General features: G+C 41.2%; 1 protein-coding gene across 1 annotated transcript in view; it reads left to right on the top strand.

Moving 5' to 3' along the window:
* The window catches only part of PAG1 (phosphoprotein membrane anchor with glycosphingolipid microdomains 1), a 134,911-nt gene that overhangs the window by 32,742 nt on the left and 79,833 nt on the right, over positions 1-22,336 (top strand). Inside the window, exon 2 of the mRNA XM_012663210.1 lies at positions 14,935-15,004. The gene's annotated coding sequence lies outside the window, so the exon portion shown is untranslated. The remainder of the gene's footprint in view (positions 1-14,934; positions 15,005-22,336) is intronic.

Genomic DNA, 22,336 nt, shown 5'->3' on the forward strand with positions numbered 1-22,336 from the left:
GGATATAATATAAACATACAAAAATTAAGATTTTTATATATTAGCAATGAATATGTAAACACTGAATTAAAAATCCAACACTAACACTAAGAGTGAACCCTAATGTTAACTGTGGAGTTTGATAATTATGTCTCAGTGTAAGATCATCAGTTGTCAATACCACATAGTAGAAGGATAGACACATAGAGCAATGGAACTGAATAAATCATACAGAAATAGACTTACAAAATACGCCCAACTGATTTTTGACAAAGATGCAAAAGCAATTCTATGAAGGAAAGCTAACCTTTTCAACAAACAGTGCTGGAGCAATTGAGTATCCATAAGTTAAAAAAAAAAAAAAATGAACCTTGACCTAAGTCTCATACCTTGTATAGAAATTAACTCAAAATGGATCACAAACTTAAATGTAAAACATAAAACTATAAAACTTTTGGGGAAAAATATAGGAGCAAATATTCAAAAATTATAGCTAGGGCAAAAGTTCTTAAGCTTGACACCAAAAGCATAATCTGTAAAAGGAAAAATTGATAAATTGAACTTCGTCAAAATTAAAACCTTTTTCTCTGCAAAAGACCTTGTAAGAGAATGAGAAGGCCAGTGACAGAGTGGGAGAAAATATTTGCAAACAATGTGTCCAATAAAGGACTAGTAAAACCCAATAATAAAAAAATGTAATTAGAAAACGGGCAAATCAAATAGATATTTCACTGAAGAGAGTATGCATGTGGCAAAAAAGCACATGAAAGGGTGTTTGACATCTTGAGCCACTGGGAAAATGCAAATTAAAACCACAATGAAATATCATTATGCACTTTCTAGAATGGCTAAAAAAAAAAAAAAGTGACAAAACCAAATACCGGTGAGGATGTGGGGAAACTGGATCACTCGTGTCTTGCTGGTGGAAATATAAAATGTTACAGCCACTCTGGAAAACAGTTTGGCAGTTTAAAAAATAAACATGCACCTATCCTATGCCTCAGCAATTGCACTCCGGGGCATTTATCCCAGAGAAATGAAGACACATTCTCACAAAAAGCTGTACATTAATGTTTATAGTAGCTTTATTTGTAATAGCCCAAATTGGAAGCAACCCAGATGTCCTTCAATGGATGAGTGTTTAAATAAACTTGTACGTCCACATCATGGAATACTACTCAGCAATAAAAAGGAAGAAGTTATTGATACATGCAACAGCTAGCATGAATCTCTAAGAAATCATGCTAAGTGAATCAGGCCAATCCCAAATGATTATATTAACATGTAGTATTAATATGACTCCATTTATATAGCATTTTTGAAATTACAAAATTATACAAAGAGAGCCCAGATTGGTGGTTGACAAGGGAAAAGGATGTGGCAGGGGCAGGAGGGAAGTAGGTGTGGCTACAGAGAGCAACATGAGTAATCCTTGTGGTGGTGGAAATGTTCTTTATCTTCACTCTGTCAATGGCCACATCCTGCATGTAATATTATGCTGTAGTGTTGTAAGAAGTTACCAGTGAGGGAAACTGAGCAGTGGGTACATGGGATCTCCCTGTATTACAAGTATGTGCTCGTGAATCTATAATTATCTAAAAATAAAAAGATGTAATTAAAAAAATAGAAAGTGAATAACTTTTATTATTTCTTATAGCCATATCAAAACATAATGCTATGTCATACTATAAAGAACTTTCCATATCCAGATTCATAAAGATATTAGTATAAAGTTGGCTCTTCTGAAGTAGAATTAATTATTCTTTATTTCATGGGGATTGGGAAGGAAGGCAAGGATTCTGTTGTGTCAATCATATGTGTCAAAAAATAGTTCATGCAGTTGACTCCCCAGCACCCTATGAGGTTAGCAGTATTTTAAAGAAGGAGACACTGAGACGCAGAGAGGTGAGATAATTTGCCCTGATGAGTAGTGAGGCCACATTTGAACTGGGCAATCTGGTTTCAAAGCCTGCATCCTTTCTTAATGACTACTCTCTTCTGTCTATTTGCATAGGCCATTAGTATCCAAGTTTCTTTCTGGAGCAGGATGCTCACTTCAGGAAGTTTAAGCACTTTTCCTAGTTCATAGAGTAGTAGATCTGGGATTTAAATTCCAGACTTTTCCTATCCAAATCCCCTCCTACTCCCACCTGGGAAAAGCCATATTTCAAATGGCCCTCAGACTTGATCCTCAAACCTATTCTGTTGGCTTACTTAGTGTTGGGCAGTAGAGTATTATCTTTTAATTTATACTAGTACATATATTTAAACATTGTGAGATACCATATAAAAATCCAGGTTTCTACCTTCTCTTAGGAAAAATCAGAAAATCTCCAAACACTGGCTTCATATCCCCAAATTTCCCCGAAGGGTTTAGCTACAGATGCCTGGGGAATGGCCCCTTTAGATGATGTATGTTCGCCACAGTCCTTACCACTCCTTATTGTCTCCCAGATACTGCAGCCAACCATCAGCTACTTTTTATCATTGTACAACACTGTTGTTTACTTAAAGCAGAGAAGGGAAAATATTTCTTCTCACCTCACTATCAAATCATAACCCTTCTGAGAAGACTTTGAGATCCTCTTACTTCACTCATATAAGATACCCGCCCGACCCTGGTGAGCATTTGGCTTTGTGACTGTTGCTTTTTATAATACTTTGAAAACTGTTATCTCTGCCAGGACCGTGTTCTGCATCCCTTCCACACCTGCCCAAAAAGGTCTCATGCTTCAAGATTTATGCAGACTTTCTGATCTCTTTTGTAAAAATCTATTGCTTTAATATACATTATTTTAACCTATAAGCTACATTTCTTTTTCATGGCTTTTACGTTCTACCTATTATCTTAGCAATTTGTATGGTTGTATTCTTCCTGATTATAAAGTACTTAAAGTCATATTAATATTTATGAAAACCTCCATTATTAGTGAATTTGCAATTGTTGAACTTAAGACCCCCATAGAATTGGAATTGCTGAAATTACTTGTCCCCCTATGAAAGCTATCTGCTAAAATGAAATAGACATGCATGAAATAGAATATGTCTCCTTTGGCATTTCTTAAATTAGAAATTATGAGTATTGGGCAGTTACTTTGTTCATTGTTACAATTACTTTAACGTTCCTTGGTAAAGACTTTCTAGCAGTTTATCTGGAGTTTCAATGAGATGCTTATAAATTAATTTTGCTTTATGACATGTGATATGCATAGTAAGAGGGAGTATTTCTTCTGTGTCTGGTTTTCTAAATAAGTGTTTTCAATTTTACAATTCAAAGCCCCCTTCCTCCACCCATTGGTCTCTCAAGGGGCCCAACTCTGAATGTCTCTCCTGAGTCTCATATACTCCATCTGAAATAGGTGATCCAGAAGGAAATGGAAGTAAGGAATTTCACAGAAGAAAATTTACCGTGAGGGAAGAGTTAATAAGTTATTCATATTGATATGCTTTGTGGTACTTAGCACATTTTCATTATAGAGTAAACATTCAGAAGTAAACTGATTGATACTGAAGTCTTACGTAATTCAGTATCATCTAAGGATAATGGTATTATTGCAAACTATATTACAATTAGAAGGGATTTTTTCTAATCAAGGAGTAGATGATGGGAGGCTGTCCTGTTTGCATGAGTTGTGTTGGGATTGAAGGACTGAAAATTCCATGAATGTCATAGCCTTCTGGGCTGGGCATGTGATTCCTGACGAAGTGGCTACTCGTTTGGCTTCCATATTTATGGAAGAAACTAGCATTTGAGCTGATAGAAAGTGAGTGGGGAGAATCTAGGAATGAAAAGGCTGCTTGGGATCCAATCTGTAGACTTCCTGTCCTACCTCCGTCTACTAATCTCCGTGATCTTTATTGAAAGGGGAGTCTGGGACCTGGATAGGGTTTCACCAGACCAGGAAATCGTCAATTTCTTAGATTATGATGCCACTGTGGGTGGAACTCCAGCATTTGCAGGCAAGAAGGAGCGAAAGGGTGGATGTACAATGAGTAAAGGTCGAGAGGGTCAGAGACTGTACTCTGGAGCCAGACTATTTGTATTCAGTGTCTGCCTTGCTCCCCTTACCCTACTAACTGTGTGACCTTGAGCAAATAATTAACCTCTCAGTGCTTCAGTTTCTTCATCTGTAAAATCTGTAAAGTGGGAATGACAATAGTATTGACCTCATAGAGTTGTTATCGTATGACAAGTGCATAGAATAGCGCCTGGTGTGTTGCCAGCCTGCAGTGTTTGCTGTCATAGGAGGGAAGGCTCACCAGACAAGGAGAGAGAAGCTGGCTGTCTCCTGAGCTGAGCAGTAAATAAGCAGCAACATCTTTCATAAGTCGCAGCGTCTCTGCACTGGACAATATTTTTGTCAATTGCTCTTTTTATTCTGTACTGACAAGGTCATCTGAAACAGCCTGACTCTTCGTGTAAGGAGTCAGGAGCCTGGGAAGAAATTTCGATAAAATAAGGATAAAGGAAGGATAAAGGACAACCTGCACTGGGGACTCTTGTCAATGCACAAGTGTTTTCAGATGTCTCTTTGGAGGACCTGTTTTCAGACTTTGATGTTTTTCACCTTGCCTTTGTGATAAACCCAAATATCTACTCATTTCCAAAACACATCTATTTATGACTTATAATATGTTAGGAAGATTTTTGGCCCTGGTGGAGAATGCCTTAGTTCCTATCCCACTTAACTAAGGGCTAGAGAAGAAAAACCTTCAAATTAGAATGCAATTGATTGACGTCAATTCTTTTTAGATATTTGTTTTCAAAGTATTTTTAGTAATAGATTTTAATATTTTTGCAGCTGATTTTATGAAGCCAACTAAAAGTTTGTCACCTTATCTTAATAAACAAGCATATGAGAAATAATACTCAACTGAGTAATTTGAACCCAGAAACTCTAGCATTGAGACAAATAAACAAGCAGACCCCTCTGTATTTTTCCTGTTTCTGCACATGAAGAGGTTCGCTGAGTACATTTGTAGCAATGATCCTGTTAGGAAAAATATTTTTGAGTTCGGGGATTGTCACGGATCCAGTTCCATTCACGAGGGTTGTTGCTGTGGCCGGGAGCAGTAGGCAGGGGAACATGCAGAGTGACCAAGGTGGGACTCTTGTCTTCAGGGCACTGCTCTCCCAGCCCCAGGACATGGCTCTTTGGAATGGACTTAGGGATGCAGGAGAAGGGGCAGTGAATCATGGGTAGAGGGATTCTGGTGGCCAAGGGGAAGTCTGGGGACTGAGAAGAGGCACAGGAGCAAAGGAGGGTTGATGGCTCGTAAGTTGGCAGGGTGGTGTAAGGGGCTTTGCCTGCCCCTGCCTGTCTAATCCCTTCTCTCTTTCCCATTCCTTCAGCAACCACAGACTTCATCTTTGAGGAGAGGGGCTTGGGGAGTTGTTGAGAAAGCCATGAGGAGCGAAGGTGGAGATGTTTCTTTCTCCTGCCTGTGCCTCCTCCCCCTCACTCCTATCTTGCTTTGTCTCACTAGACCTAATTTCCCCACTGGGTTGCAGAGTGGAAGCTGAGGAGGAGAGTTCCAGAAGCACTGGAAGAGAGTAAAGCAACTTTTTTCCTTCACCTTTTCTGGTCTCCCTTACTACTTACTCCATATCCTCATGGTCCTGTGGGGCTAGGAGAGCCACGTGGGGAAGGCCCCTTTTATCTTACCCTGTCCTCGCCATCTCCCCTGCCAGGAGGAGGCCCCCGCCCATGCTGAGGTGTGTGTGCAGAGGGGGTGGTGATAGGAGGTTGAGAAGCTATAGCTGGGTCTTGTGAGTGTTGGAAGGTCTAAAATGATGAGGGGATGACCAAAGATTCAACCACTGTTCTAAAAGGATCTGTGGTCTGCAGAACCAGTTTTAAAATTTTTGTACACATTATAGTAAAGCAGTAGATTCTGACGGAAGAGGTCTGAAAGGCTGCATATGCCTTGAAGGATGACTTCTAGCTGGGCAGGTGGGAAAAGGGAAGAGATTGTGGTTCCAGCGGAGGTGACAGCTTGGTAGTATCCAGAACAAGAGTCACAGACTCAGGTGGGTACCATAAATAAGGGAAGTGAGCCAAGGCATCTCAAAGCCCTCTTGGAACGTCAGCTATTGGAGAGAGACGTGGGTAAAACGACATACCTTTCCTTTAACCCAAAGAAAAACAACAGTGCTATGCAATGATAAAAGGCAGCTGGCACTTGGCTGGGCATACCTGGGAGACAATAGGGAGTGGTAAGGACTATGGCAAACAGAGAGCACATGCTCATCTAAAGGGGCAGTAGTTAAATAGTTTCATTCAGTTGTTGCTTGTGGAGAATGTGGAAGTGGGAGCCCAGTGCTGGTAGATTTTACATTCCGCTTACCATGTTAGGCCCGATTGATTCTAAGTGCTTGATATACTGACCTAACACAACCTCGAACATGCAGTAAACATTTTCTAAAACTTGATACTGCACCCAATTCATGATAGGTACCATAGGATATGGAGTTCAGAAGTATATTTTCTTTGTACTTTCCCCCAAACAATGGGATGATGTTCTTTTATGAAGGCCATTGCCTTGAGGGAGGGGAGAATGCTTTTAAGGAAGCCTGTGCCCTCTGGCTCTCTTTGATATGACTGTCTTTCTCAAGATTTATTTAGAAAATGGTAGAACATAGGTCAGTCTGTCCTTGTCTCCAAGAAATCTAAACATTTTGCTTTTAGCATAATTTTCATATTCTTTCCGAAACTTCACTCCAAATCCTGAATTATCGATTCAATTAATCTTTTGTGTTTTTGAGACATACCTTCTTCAAAGTAGCACTTTTCTTTTACAGCCAACAAATTCCTTTGTGATTTCTAACTATGCAGAAGAAAACTTAGTTGTGGACAAAAGTACAGCCAATCTCTTCACACCTGGAGAGACTGTTTTTTCCCAGAAGAGTCACCATATGTTGGGAGGGTGCCAGTTGGTATTCATATGTGAGTTAAATTGTGTCTACCGTATACAGACTCTGATTAAAGTTCATGTCAGTCCTTTTCAGCTTTGGAAAACATTATGGCACAACGGTGATGGAATTCGAATATTATTAAATATTCTTTACTAACTACTTTTGATGGCTGAAGTCTAAGGGGAAATTTCCATAATAAAATTCCCCTAATTAGACATCAATGGCTCCTAATCTGTTATAGAGACTACATCATGCGGCCAGACTGGTGAAGTGTGGAGGGAACTGGTTTGAAATTGAGAAGCCAACAAATCAACAGCAATTCAGAGAAGTTTTTAAGAGTTCTTAAACGGTTCTGTTTTTTCCTTTCTTGGAATACATATCCTTGAGGATTTCAATTATATTCATTTGGTTGGCTTCTAGCACTCTAGGGCAGAGCCATGTGGGAGCCAGGACTTAGGAGCATTTAATGAAGTAGGGGGAAGAGGTCAGAGGTGCCCGTGTCCATGCGGTGGGCACCTCCTCTGTGCCCCTGGAGACCTCACTGCTCGTCCCTGCTGCTCTGCGACTGCTTCACAGGTGGGCAAACGGCTGTCTGGAGGGGGCGGGCCTGGCGCCTCCCCACGGAGGAAACACCAAAGTCTCCTGCCCACTCGGAGGAGTCTAGAGCGGGAGAGGACCCAGGCTGGTGGGTGCAGGCCTCTGCCTCCGTTCCACAGAGGTGGCACAACTGAGTCCAACACAAACCCTTTCCCCCGTTAGGTGATTTCTGTGCTAACGCCATAGATCAAAGGCCTCAGAAACCATCATGTGTTACCTCTTTGAAGCAATGACAAGCACTTTACTTTCATAGTGGTTTTTGTTTCTTCTTATTGCTGTAGAACCTCTTTTGGAGGATGGTAAAGTCGTGTTTCTGTTTCTTGTTTTTTTAAGAGTGTGTGATGTGTGTTTGTGGATCCCAGCAGTGCTGTCCTGCAGACTGCGACGCAATAGCCTATTTAAGGACTCCACGTGATCTGACTGATACATATACAGGTTTTTTTTTTTTTTTTTTACCTTAACTGAATTATTTTATTTCTTATGTTAACATGAGAAATGTATGCCAAATGATTAGTTAATGTATGTTTTTTAATTTAATATTTAAATAGAATATTCAAGGGGAAAAAAATGGCAGCCTGGGCTGCATCACTGGACCCGAAATGTGCAAAAATGCGGGGATCCAGAGCTCGACCAAAAAGCATGGTGTCCAGTTCCACACACCGTCACCATGTGGCCTCGTCTTTGGCAGTGTGTTGGGAGCAAGCTCGCTACTGTAAAATGGTTTTCTAGATTTCTGTTGGCAGTATCTTTTGTTTTGTTTTGTTTTTGGCAGTATCTTGTAAGTGTATTCAAAATGTTGAAAGAATAAAAGACCTCTGAGGCAAATAAATACACCCAGCATTGCAGTGTTCCCTGAAAGCTGTAGGTTGTTCTTTGTTTACAGTTTAATTCCTGCTGACCCATCCACATAAGTGTGATGTAAGAAGAGGCTGTAGAGCGCTGCCGTCGGGAAGGACCAGTCCCAGGTCAGGATCTGTAACGGCTTGCAAGTCACTCAGCCTGTCTGGGTCTCATACTTCCTCAACTGTAAGATGAAGCCGTTGAACTTGACGGTTCTCTGGTCTGTGCTTCTCAGGCTTTAATGTGCATGCATATTACCAGGCATCCTGTTAAACTGCAGATTCTGACTCAGTAGGTCTGGGGTGGGGCCTGGGGTTTGCCTTTCTCACAAGCTGCCAGGTGCTGCCGGTGCCGCTGCTCCACAGACCACACACTGTTTAGCAAGCTCTGCACGCTTTCTACGCTCAAGCTTCCATTAACTCTACAATGCTATGAAAGTGCGATCATCTGACATTTCAGAAAAGACAGGAAGGTTTCAGGAAACATGCCTACCGTGGTATTAACTGTTCTCATTCTTCATAATCATCTTCATCAAAAACACTTTAAGTGCCTAATTATGCATGACGGTTTCGCATGCTTTACAAAAAGAACTAAATAGGTTTGGCCCTTGCCTTATCAGACTTGACAACCTAAGACAGAGAAATATGTATAGAAATAGTAATAAATAGTGAGGCAGTAATAAATATTAAGTGATAAATGTTCATCCGGATACAGAACACATTCAAATAAAAAGGGTATATATTTAGCATGGGCCCCATGAAATTTGTTTTCTTATAGCTTTTGTTCCTTTTAAAATCTGGGAAACTGAAAAGGTTGCCCTATATTTTTGACACAAAAACAAGAGGTTTACTTCCGTTTTTCAGATGGGGGTTGGGAATGGGAAGATCAGTTTCTGAGGCCGCTTTTGTGCTTTATTTTGGCTTCACTGACTTAAAAAGAAATATTTTATCGTTTTCTTCTTTGGATCATGACTTAGAAAAGAACTTCCTCCTGTTGCCTCTGTGGATCTGCAAGGAAGCAAGGTTATCAGCTGAGAAGGAGGATGGAGAAGGAGATATTTGGAGGTTTGAGGAGAGAGCATGAGGAGGTGCTCCAGGAGAGGCGAGGAGTGACTGGATAAGGGAACCAGTAGCCTTGGGGACCCACTGAGAAAAAAGTGAGACCTGTTAGCTCCTCAGCCACACTCACCAGCACAGGTGAAGATGGGGAGTGGGGAGAGAGTGGGTTATGCAGGGCTGGGGTGTTGCCAGCTGAGTATTTACAAGGAAGAGAGAAAGAAGTAAAGAATTTGAGGGTGGATGCAAAGGAGTGATTATAAGGAGAGATGACAGAATCTCAGCTGGGTAACCAGGACAGGAGAACTGTGTGTGTGAGTGAGGAGCCACCGTGGAATACACTTGGGTTTGACACTCAGCTCCACCACTCATTGGCTGTGTTGTATCACCCTTCTAAGCCTCAGTTTCCACCTGCATAACAATAATGTGGATCCCGTGGAATTCTTGTGAGCAGTACATGAGACGAGGATGTATGGAGTGTGTAGCATGGTGTCTGCGAATAGTAAGGACTTACAACTGATCATTATTAGTAATCATAATAAAACTTTTATATGTGACAGCATCTGCAATCATTTGTCTTGAAAGAAGGGCTAGAGATTCTAAATTTGGTGTTTTTATATTATTTCGTAAACAGGTGTTTGCACAGGAGGTTGTGTCTGGGTCAGTGAAAATGTCACCCTCTGTTTATTAGGAGTAAAGCTGTGTGAAGGCAAAGCCCCATGCGCTGGACTCGGCCTCACCTTTCATTCTGCAATGTCCATGCACAGCTGTGGTTTTCTTTTTTTTTTTTTTTAATAAAATTATTAAGAGTGAAGTCAGTGCACTCATATTAAAGAAGATACAAAACACTGAATATTATGGCAGGAAGCTAAACTTTTAAAAAGCCACAGATGGCAATACCTTTTGCATTAGTGTCTTGTAAAGATCTAGGTGGGCACATGGAATTTTGCAGCCTGGATTGAGGGCACTAAGTATCTGGTTGCCCCCCCACAGGAGTATGAGAGTGGAGCTTGGTTGCAGGAAGCAGGGAGATGCCCGTTGCCTACAGACAGGGAGGGAAGCGAGCCAGCACTCAGAGGGAATCAGAAGCCTGCCAGCTATATTGCCAGGCTGTAAGACCGACAGAGCAGGGCATGAGGCAGATGGATGGAAACCCAAGGAACTAAAATGAGCCGTTTAAGTGGGAAGCAGAGCCCCAGGGAATTCCCTAACCTCAGAAACCTTTTCACTGGCACCTTTTTATCGAGTGTCTGTGGCTTCTGGTCGAGTGGAGATTGAGCCCAACTTGGCTCAGATGTAATAGTGGCTCAAGGCAGTTCTTCCCCAGATTTAGTGTGCACGTGATGCAGATTCTCAGCCAGCAGGTCCGAGGTGAGGTCTGAGATTCTGCATTTCTAACAAGTCCCCACCTAGTGCAGAAGCTGCTGATCCAGGGGCCATACTTTGACTAGCAAGCATCTAACCCACTCTCTCCCCAAGCACCCCATTTTACTGTCTTTCTGTCCCCTGTACTTTAACTTAATTTGTGGACTCCTCCAGTACTCACAATCCATTCATGCTACTAATTTTCACTGTCACCCCCCTCCAGGTCTCCTGTCCTAGTTACCCAGCTGAGATTCCATCATCTCTCCTTATAATCACTCCTTTGCATCCACCCTCAAATTCTTTACTTCTTTCTCTCTTCCTTGTAATACTCAGCTGGCAACACCCCAACCCTGCATAACCCACTCTCTCCCCACCCCCATCTTCACCTGTGCTGGTGAGTGTGGCTGAGGAGCTAACAGGTCTCACTTTTATCTCAGTGGGTCCCCAAGGCTACTGGTTCCCTTATCCAGTCACTCTTCTCCTCTCCCGGAGCACCTCCTCATGCTCTCTCCTCAAACCTCCAAATATCTCCTTCTCCATCCTCCTTCTCAGCTGATAACCTTGCTTCCTATTTTCTTCTTTGGATCATGACTTAGAAAAGAACTTCCTCCTGTTGCCTCTGTAGATCTGCCCAGGTGTGCCTGTGTGCCCACGGCCAGCTAGGCCCTGCCACAGCGGCCACAGAAGCACTGGGCATGCTCTGGCTCTGTGAGATGGCCACATGGAGGGGCCAGCAGGACCAGCCCCTCCCTGACCTGCCTCTCCACCAACTCCTTCAGGTCTCAGCTCACCAGACATTTTGTCAGTGATGTCTTTCCTGACTCCCCCACTTAAAGAAGAGCCCCCCTCCCGCCAGCAGGCCTTACCCCACACTGCTTCTGTTTCCTTCAGTGATCACAGCTGTTCTGCCAGATGTTTGGTTTGTTTCCCACCTCCACTAGATAGCTCCACAAGGACAGGGAATTTTGTCCTGGTCAATATTGAAACCCCACCTACAAAGTGGCCAACACATGGACACGTTCCTTAAATAAAGTGTTTGAATAGATATTAGAGTGGAAGATGTGACTATATTAGAGCAGAATCAGAAAAAGCCAATTAGGAAAAACTACATATCGACACTTGTATTTAAAAAGCCACTCCAGTCCTTTTTGAATAGACAGGGACCCTTTTGGGACCTGAATGTGCTCAATATAGTGTAGATCGTTGAGCCCACCAGGACCTTCAGAGGTGAGACGAGAAAATGACCACAGTCAAACTCTGTTGGAGAATTCCTGTCCCTTCTCTCATTAAACACTTTCAGGGAGGTCCATAGTTAAAGTCAGGACTTAACCAGCCCATACTACTCTGGACTGCGGAGCATTGTTAACTTCACGCAGGACACTGGCAAGGAGCTGTAACCGACCAGCGTTGAACAGTTCCACAGACTAAGCATGTCTAATTCACTGTGGTTCCAGGAAAAGAGAGATCTTGGCCATGCCTGTGACTCCACGTGAGCCTATCATGATGAAAACAACTACACGATTTTAAGTCAGTGGAGGAAATGTCCTAAGAAGTCACAAAACAGAGGCGTTCGCCATGAGAGTGTCATGCTGGTCATGCCCCAGGAGGAGAATTGAAGCGTTTAGCATAAAAGTGGAGGAAAGGCAGGCCAGTGTCTATATGAAGTTCTAGCAATATTTATTTTTGTTTTATCCTGAAGAGCTTTGCTTTTCATAACATTATCACCAGGCACTAACCCATTGCCTGTCAAGGCTTGAGCAAGTTCTGATTAGCGGGGAGGAGAAGGGAAGCATAGGGTGTTCTGTGAGTCTTAAATAAGATGACTGACCTCACACAGGGCTGGGGATACAGCAGGTGCTCGATACATGCACCTTCCTCCCTCAGTGCTCCTCCTTTGGTGCCCTTTCCGATGGCCCCTCTCTGCACACACTGCTGTCTTTCTGCATCATATGGAAGTTAGGATAGGAATATTATTCTGCTTTAATAAGTCATTCATGTTAGACCAGTGATTCTCAATTTGGGGGTGGGGGTGATTTTGCCACTGAAGGGATATTTGTCAAAGTCTGGAGACATTTTTTGTTGTCACAGCTCAGGGTGTGAGATGCTATACCCTCAAAACAAAGAACTACCCAGCCCAAGATCCCAGCAGGGCCAAGGTCGAAAACCCTGTTTTAGAGCATACATAATACTTTACACTGGTGTTTACGGTTGGTTTCTTTGCTGGACTCTGAAGGAAGAGTAGGATTGAGAAGGATGTGACTGGCTGAGCACACAGTGGGACAGGAAGTTGGGACAAGTTTAAGGACCCACCTTCCAGGTGCCAGGATCCACCTACTCTTGTCAAGCATACTACAGTTTCTAGCTGAAACTGTCTTGTTAGATACTTGTTTCATATTGCTCGTGTGGCCTCTAAAACAGACAGTGTGGCAGAGGCATGGAGGACCCAGAATGGAGGGTGAGGATCGTGAGGTGACAGGCTGGCAGGCACCGCGGTGGGGAGATCATCACACCATGACAGGAGCTTGAGTTTTATCCCAAGAGAATTGCATGTATGGAGCCCTCCAGAGCCAAATTATCCTGCTCTTTTCTGCTGTGTGCACAGCCTTTGTATACTTCCCTTATTACGTGTGTCTCTCTGTATTGTACTATTTACTTCTAATTTGGTCTCCCAAACTGGGCCTTATCATCTTTGCCTTCGTGTACCTCTTGCACATAGCACAGAGGTTTATCAGTGAGTGTTTATTAAACATATTTAGCAGTGTTTTAAATAATACTAGCAGCCTCTCAAAATAGTTATTTCTCCACTTTTGAACAGGTGTCATGGCCAAGTATTTATTTCTGATGCAGTTGTTTAGAGCTTGAAATGCATCCTCCTGGGTTTTATAAATGATGGGTTTTTGGGCTGGTATGGAAACTTTCCAGAACCCACAATGTTGCTGAACCATAATGCTTAGTAGATCGGGATAGGGGATTTCCCAGCAAGAGGCAGAAAGGAGAGAATTTCCATTGTCTTTTTTTCTTGCAGTGGGATCTTTACCATTTTCCTGCCCATCCTGGTGTGTAATGTTCTCTAGCCTTGTGCTGCACCTTTCTCTTGGGCTCACACCCAAGAGGCCCTTAGACTGCATGGGCAGGGGTCCGTGGGAGAAGAGCGGGGCTGGCGGCTCTCGTCTTGCTGGCTGCTGCGGAGTCCGACACTGGCGCCTCGTGGAGGGATCATCACCTTGCTTGTTGGCACCTTGGCTATTTCTCTTTGGTCTCTCCAGTGCTACTTTGCTTTTCATTTTTTTCTAAGAAATAGCTCTTTCTTTTCCCTTTTAAAACTTTACCAAAAAAGAAAAAAAAATATCTTGGGGGAGGCATTGGTTTACCTCAGTGGATATTTCTCCTGAGAAAATTCAGTCTAGTTATTAGGTCGTTTGTTCACTATCCATGCTTTCTACTTCCACTTAGCATCTTGTAAGATGTCTGCTTAGATCCACAGTTCTACGAAAAACAGAATTTTAGTTTTCAGATTATATTCCTCAAACTCAGATCACACTTATTCTTGGAGGAAGTGATCTTTATAAGTGATATAGCTTTATTTTTAAGCATGAGAAACCATGCTAACAAAAATACAGCACATTTCAAGATGAAGACATTAAATAATATGGCTAAATGTAACAATTATCACATGCTTCTATATAATTGTTTCAGAATTTTTCTTTTCTCACAAGACTGTCATCTTCTTGAAGTGCACAACCATTTTTGTTTTTGCTTTAATCCATGTGCCTTGACAACTCTAAGGGGCCACGTTCGAGGTGGGAGGTTGCAGTGCTGGCGACAGATAAGCCATAGTTACTGTCAGAAAGAAAGGAGGAGGCAATGAGTAAAAAAAGGCATAGGCATAGTTAATTATCACAGGTGATTAATGCCATCATTTTTATTTTCCTACATAGGTGACATTTGTGACAATATATAGGTCTGTGAATATTTTAAGAGCAAGTTTTAACCTTTGCTTTTTAACGTTCTTTTTTTATAGTTTTAAAGTGCTAAAGGTTAAACAGTTTTTTTTTCAGTTGGTTTCTTTATTGACCAAAACTTAAATATGTAAATGAAAAGATCTTTATTTTACTTTTAGTTGTTGCAATTTTAATCCAGTTTAGAGTTTTGAAATTGTTTCCTCTTGTATTTCCTTTTCAGAAAACACAAGGTCATTCTCTGATTTCGGCAGTTGGGCACAACTTCGTTGCTGGGAAAAGGTGATTTCAAGGTATTCATTTACCTGGTTTATTCTGCATTATTCTGCATTATTATTCATTCAAGCTGGATTTTAGTTTAACTTTGTGTGCAGACATCAGTGATTGATTTGGGGACTCTGTTTGGGTTGTAGATCTTCAGACACACCAGCTTCCAAGCTGAAAAACCTCCAAAGTGCTAGCTAAGTCGAATTTGAATTTTGCACTGTGAGTCTTCTGCCATAGAGACCGAGACACCAATGGGTGCACTTCCTACAATATGGTGTTTCCCATTGGTCAGTGCTGGGCGCATCCTGGTTCTGCTTGGTCATGCCTCTGGGAAATTGAGCGAAGTGCCTACCCTCGGTCAATCTTTTTCCTCTTTGAGATGAGAATAATAATTGGATAGCCTCTTGGGGGGATTACTAGGATACACTACCATCACCAAAAATATAAGGCTGTATATATGGTTGTGATTATTAGTGGTACCCATAATCTCATTTTGTGGTGATGATAAAAGTTATGTCAGTAATTCCTTAATGACTTTGGATCCATCTTCTGTGAACAGACCAAATATAGAAAAAAATCATTCAATTTAAATGAGGAAGTTAACACAAAGACATTCTATATTTCATTTTAGAATTAATTTACTACATAGTTATCAACTTTTATAATAAATCCTGGACTTTCAAGCACTATGTCCACCCATTTAAAAGATTTACAAACCTCAAATTCTGTGGCCTGCCTTAGCCATATCCACCATAAATCATTATCCAATTCCTCTATGGCCTGGAAAGGAAGGAGTACATCTGGTCTGAATTTTCCCAATCTCTTCACAGAAAGAATCTTGTCAAATAGGCCACTGTCTTTTAATTAGATATTTCCTTCAACTTACTGAGAAATTCTTTTTCTTGCCTGAGTAACCCTTTCCTCTTAGGAGAGAAGGGAGCTATTTCGGGGTCATTTTGGTTCCCCTCTGAGGCCACAGTCTTTCTAAACATAATGCAGATCCTGGAAATCAGCCTGCCTTTTGTTAGTTAGACTAAAAAATCAGTGCATTAAGAGCTTTGATTATCCACACTCCAAAAATGCCTTCCTCTGATCTAACATTCGACAAGAATCTTGGTTCAGGGATTAGACATCGTTTCCTCTAATTCACTTCCATTTCCACTAGAGCTGCTCGCCTTACACATTTTATTTGTGGCCCGAAATGTAGAACATTTTCCAGGTAGGAGGTAATTAAGATTTAACTCAAGACTCTATATATCTTAAAATAGGTATCAGATGCTTCTGTAGTGAAATCATAGTCCTCCTAATTCCTGGAAAGCATTATGTGGTACTTTTTGGTACGTGGCTGACTGCTTGAGTTTTACTATCAAGATAGTTTTCTGCCTCTTTTTTTCTTTATTTAACTTGAATTTCCACTTTGCTTTCTGCCAAACTCCTGTCCCCAGCATTTTCGTTATCTTCACTTGTATGTGCCAAGCAGCTCCCAGATCTAATAGATATACAAGGAAACTGTCTTCCCCTGCCTCCTTCACTCCTCTGCTTAACACTGATTTCTTCTCCTGGAATCAATATTTCAATTAACTGGCATTCCTGTCAACCCAGTAACTCAACCCAGAAATCTCTGTCCTGACATTGCCTCATCTTCCTCATTCAGTCTACACCAGATTCTGGATTTAAGATCATATATGAAAGTTCCAAGAACAGTGACTGGTGCTTGGTGAGGTCACCTGCCAGCTGTCACAATGTTAATTGTTAATATATTTCTGATCTTCCTTTCTTCTACCTCCATGGTTACTACTTTAGTTCTGGTCCTCATCAGCTCTGTGCCAATCAGTTGCTGGAGCTAACTAATGTTGCTCTCTTCCAAGAGACTGTCCCCACTCTAGGTGCCCTGCTCCCAAAATCATAACATGATTTCCTGCCCAGTGTCTTCTGTGGGCCCTGGTAACTGTGAGAATAGATCCATACACCTTGGTGTGGACCCCATGATCCAGCCTGGGCACCCCTGCAGTGCACTGGCTACCTTCCCCTCCCTTGTAGTCTCTGCTTCATTTGGACTGAACTTTTTGGGGTGTTCCAACACATCATGCCTCTTCTAGGCACCGATGCCTTTCTTTGCAGTTGCTGTTCTGACGTCTGAGAATGCCCTTGCCCCTTTTTTCTTGATAAATTCCAGTGCGTCTTTCAAGATCCACCTCAATTTCCATCTCCTCTGAGAAGCCCTCCCTGGGCTCCCTTAGCTGGGCTCCCATAGTTCTTCAGTGACATCTCTAGGCACTCTGTGCTGTAATTATCCACTTATATATCTGACCCTCCTATAGATGCTAAGCTTGAGGGCAGCATTTGGCTCTTATTTTTGTACCTGCCACATCTAATAAATGCCTGGAGCATAGTAACACATAGTGGATGCTCTAATTTCTTTAAATGAATATATCTCTGACACTGCAATAAAGAAAAAGATAGTATTCATGAAAAGTGATTGATCTCAAGCTGTGCTTTGTTCCTAAGTATAAGCATTTTTCTCAACAATAATGCTTTGCTTTCTATTTCACTTTAAGTATCCACATGTTAACGAAGAGCCACCAAAACCAATTTATGTTCCCTTTCCCTCTTCTGCTGATGTCAGTACGAACACGGTGGCTGTCTTCTTTTGGAACTTGTAATTGTGTATCATTTCCACGTTGGAAGTAGATTGAGCCAATATCCTCACCAAGTTTGGTGATGGTAGTAGCTACTTTTATGATGTGTTCATTTGAGATTAAAAATTTCAATTGCCCCAACCCATTTTCAGGCTTCTGACGTGCCTGTGCCTTGCAAGTGTGTTTCAAATTTCTAGAGTTGTTCTTCAATTTATTAAAAAGACAAGCAAGGAGAACATAGAACCAATAACTGTCTGGGAAAATGTGAGCAAACCCAAATCAACAAATAAGTATGTTTCTTGAGAGGCCACAGTTAACACTGTTGGTGATGAACCACAGCTTTGAGGAGCTAGGGGAAAATAATGGGATTCATTTTTAATTCAAACCAATTCTAAGCAAGAGCCTTGGCTTTCTGGAGTGGCTTTGTAATCAGAGGTTACCGCAGGGCTTGTCAGAACTTTTAGCAACTGTCTCCACTGTGAAAATAGACTTACATTGTTAGCTGATTGCAGAGCTGAGGAAATGATGACTCTAGCCAGCTTTTGTCTTACATTTGATCTTTGGCTCACAGAGATGAGGTTAATTTCAGCATAAGCTGTTAGCTTTATTTTCTAAATCAGTCAATTTTAATAGCAACCTGCTTGTGCCCTGAAAAACATCCAAGAGCAGTAAGAGAGAGTTGGCCTGGAATATAAATGTTAAGTTATATTAATAAATCTTAGCTATCTCTACGCCAGCAGTCAACAAAATATGAATACTTTGCAATCAGTCTAATTAATCTTTTTTCTTTTTTTCTTTTCTCCCCTGAATTTGTTATGTGTGTGTTTTCTGAATTGTAAAAGCAATATACATGTTCACTATAGATAGTTGGAAAACACAAAATTCCCAAGGAAGGAAAAATGTTTTCTTATGAGTCCATTACCAAAAGAGGACCATTGTTAACATCTTGGTTGATATTAGCCTGAGAGTTTTCTCCAACCAAACATACATACTTTTTAAATTCTGATGATGAAAAATTTTACACACAAAGGAGAGAATCAGAGCCCTCATACAGTCACAATCTAGATTGACAAATTATCAAGATTTTGCTACCACGGCTTTATCCATCCCTTTTCTTCTTGTTCCCTTTCTTTTTCCTTTTTTGAAATATCAACTAAATACTTTCAAAAGGAGAAGAGTACTCCTGATATTCTGAGAACTACAGAAAGCAAGTGTTTACCTGCCAATTTCACATACTCTAACCTATCTTTTATTAGGAAGCAGAAAGTATGATTTTACACTTAGTATTGCATTGTACTTTACGGATAAGCTGCCTTAAAGCTCAAGTCTATCGCACGCTAGATGGGTATTGATTTTTCCTCTTAAATCAATGTTTCCCTAGAGCATAGTTTTATTTATTCATAAAGCTAAGATGATGTCTGACAGGAGTTACAGCAGTGTAAATCTGCGGTGCAGGCGCAATAGGAAGAGCTTTTGTAAGACTCTCAAAAATCAATGTTCTGATGCTAGAGGGTATCCTCATAAACCTGAAAAAGTGCATTTGCCGTGCTTCCAAGTGTACAAGGAAAATTCCAGCATGTAGTTAAATTTCATCTCTCTGTTTTCTATGATGCTTTGCAAGTGGACCTAAATGTGGTGTGAGCGAAGCCGGGCTGTGACTGTGTTCAACGCATAACCGGTCGACGGAACACCAGGCTGGATAGAATCAAAGCTTCAGCCATGATCCCTTGTTGACACCAAATCTGTCAGCTTGCTGATGAAGGATGTGCCAGCCGCGTTGATCTATTCTCTATAATTCTGCCCACAGTACAGGGAGCTCAAAGGGAGGGCTTTTCTGCCCAAGGGACAGTTAACATGAGAGCGTTCACTTTGGGATGCTTCATTCACTTTGGAATACTTTTGTATACTTGTTGGTGTGTTAAAATATATGTAACAGTTGTCTTTGTAACTAGCCCATGTAAGTTGAGCATAATCCTAAAAGTGTTCACCTTTTGTTGATATGTATGTATGTATGTATATTATGTATAGTCTTATTTTCTTTTAAAAGTGTTTATCCTGAAAATTACTATTAGACATTTTTAACTTAAAGAAAACATGTCCCAGTTCTTCTCTCAGCCTTAACTGATTTTTTTCTAGTGGTTGAAAAATGCTTCTAATGGTTGGATGTCACCATCTGGAATTTTAAATATCCGGTTTTCTATTAGCTGTCTGATCTTAGCACAGTAGAACTGGTTGGGGAGTCAGGTGACTATAAGTTAGTTTCTTATCTACTCTTAGCTGCTCTGTGACCTAAGGCATGTTCCTGAACTTTTCTTGGACTTTTTGTTTATACTGTTGTTTTGTTTCCTCATTTAAATAACAGTAAGTGAGGGTGTGTGAAATTAGCAGACATTCACTTCTTGTTTTCCAGAGTCTTCTGTCTGTCTAGACTCTGCTTTTCCATTTAAAAGTAACTAGTTGATATTTAAAGAAAAAAAAAAGAGGAAAAGAGGAAATGAAAGAGAAAAAGAGGATGGAGAAGTGAGGATTATTTCTTCCTGAAGAATAAAGTTTCTTCCAGTTTTAAAAGCCCCTGATTTTCTATTAAAAAAAAGGGATTCAGATGATTAGCTCAGCTACCAGTAGCCACAATTTCCTTAGAAATTGTGCCAGGGCGGACGCTGAAGGGGCCAGTGAAGACACAACTTGAGTTTAGAGACTGGAATCTTCCGCACCTGCCCCTGAGAGCATCTGGGTGCTCCACCAGACCTGTGGCTCCCAGGAGGCCCAAATCCCTTGCCAAAGGTTTGGGAGAAGTCTTTAACGTCCCAGCCTTTGGATCTTTGCTGTTTCCTCTCTGCAGATACCAACAATGGGAGCCTCTTCAGTTGAGGGTTCTAGGGCTTAGAAGGGAAAGGATATAAACACTGTTCACTACAGTAGCTGTTCACTGCTGGTCACAGCTGTTTCCTTTGCCCCATCGGCCGTGAGCGTGGAGATAACCTGGCGGCATGTCAGTGTTTCAGAGTTTTTCCCATTATGCTCCAAGAACATTGCTATGCATTTCATGAATGGATGTCTTGGCAAAAATGAGAAGAGTCTAAGAGCTTTTTGGAGGATGGAGGCTGAGGTCTCTGCTTCAGTACAAACCTGCATTGCCAGACAGGAAAATCACACTAGAGAACCTATTTGAAGAAGAGTTAGCTGTTTGGAATCTAACCATTATGTTAAGGCCTATTTGTTTTTGTGTTTCCTAACCAACTTTAGGTAAGTCCTCCAAAGTCTTTTTTTTTTTTTTACATTCCTATAATATACTCCACTTTGTATTCTTTAATACTGCCCTTTTACTCTGTCTTTTTAAATTAATTAATTATGCACTTCTCTAGGGAGCTGGTTAGGAAATCATTCTTCTTGACCCTGTGTTTGCTTCCTTTCTGAAACCTTCTTTGCTTGCCAAATCAAATCAACCCTGGTCATCAATGGAGTGACAGGTGTCACAGCCAGATAGCCATCATATCCAAATTACTAACATATGATGATTTTGAATGCTGGACTTCTGGGATCAACCACAGTTTCTAGTACTTTTGCTATGTCACAAGGGCTCTTTTCTGTGTGTAACTCACTCAGCAATGCAGGCAACAGGGAAGTTATTCTAATGGCCTCTTATGCTCAGGAGTTCTTGTCCAGCCGGTGCGAAGGAGTTGGCCAATGCCCACCCAAACCCGTAGGTACCAGAGCCTCGTATAATAAATGCTGGATTGGGACATGTAAGTCTGTCTCCTCTCTGAGGCTCCTCAGCCTCCATCAGGCCAAACTTATAGGAAGTTTTATTCCTTAAGTGTTCTTACAAATATTGCACTAAGAAGGAAGCATCTGGTCTCATGGCCTTATCTGAACCTGAATAGGAGAGACCACACAGGCTGGAAAGGCTCTGCCCAGGCCCACCGGGCAGAAATGGCCCATCTCCAAATAGTGTTTTTGATCTAGATTTTTAAATTCCGAGTCTCCCACAGTTATTCATGACTAGGAGAAGGGGGCAATTCTGGATTATTTTTCTTCCTTTCATTTTTTTCATCTTCTCCTTCCCCAGTTACTTAGTAGATTTTAAAATAAATATCTAAAATGCCATGTGGCATAGCACTTTGCCAAACAGGAAGTTCTTATGTCTTAACATCTTCTAAAATAGATTTTCAGTAAAGTCATGAGACTAGCCATGGTGAAACTTGATCATGGTGTCAATGTGCTTCTAAAGATTCCTGATAAAAGAACAAAATTCACTGTGTCTCTGGTGGCTTTAACCATGACAAATCAGCAGCAGTGAAAAAATAAAAGAAATAAAAACTTTTGCTGATATTTCATATAGGGGACAAACAAAAAGATTGAGAATTCTCTGAAATATGAAAACTTACCTTAGAAACTTAGAGTGGCAGACCCGGGTTCGCCATTTCATTCACACGCTCCCGTGCCATTGCCCATGGCCCCAAGGCTTGCTGCCAAATATAAATGTTTAAATATCTTTCTTTACAGTTGAATATATATAGTTTATAAAATGTATTTGTGCCTTTCAAGGTGTTCTTAGACAATTATTAAGCCAAACAGGTTATGTTTACAAAGCAAATGCAAAGTTTAGTGTTAAATCTCTGCTAATAAAAGATCTCCTGTTGACTTTAACCAGAGACAGGTTTTCCTTGTGTATATAAGAGAACGTGGTATAGGCTGCAAATATTAATAGCAACTCAG

This window comes from Propithecus coquereli, unplaced genomic scaffold (genome assembly GCF_000956105.1).
Source record: "Propithecus coquereli isolate 6110/MARCELLA unplaced genomic scaffold, Pcoq_1.0 Scaffold8, whole genome shotgun sequence".
Taxonomy (NCBI): domain Eukaryota; kingdom Metazoa; phylum Chordata; class Mammalia; order Primates; family Indriidae; genus Propithecus; species Propithecus coquereli.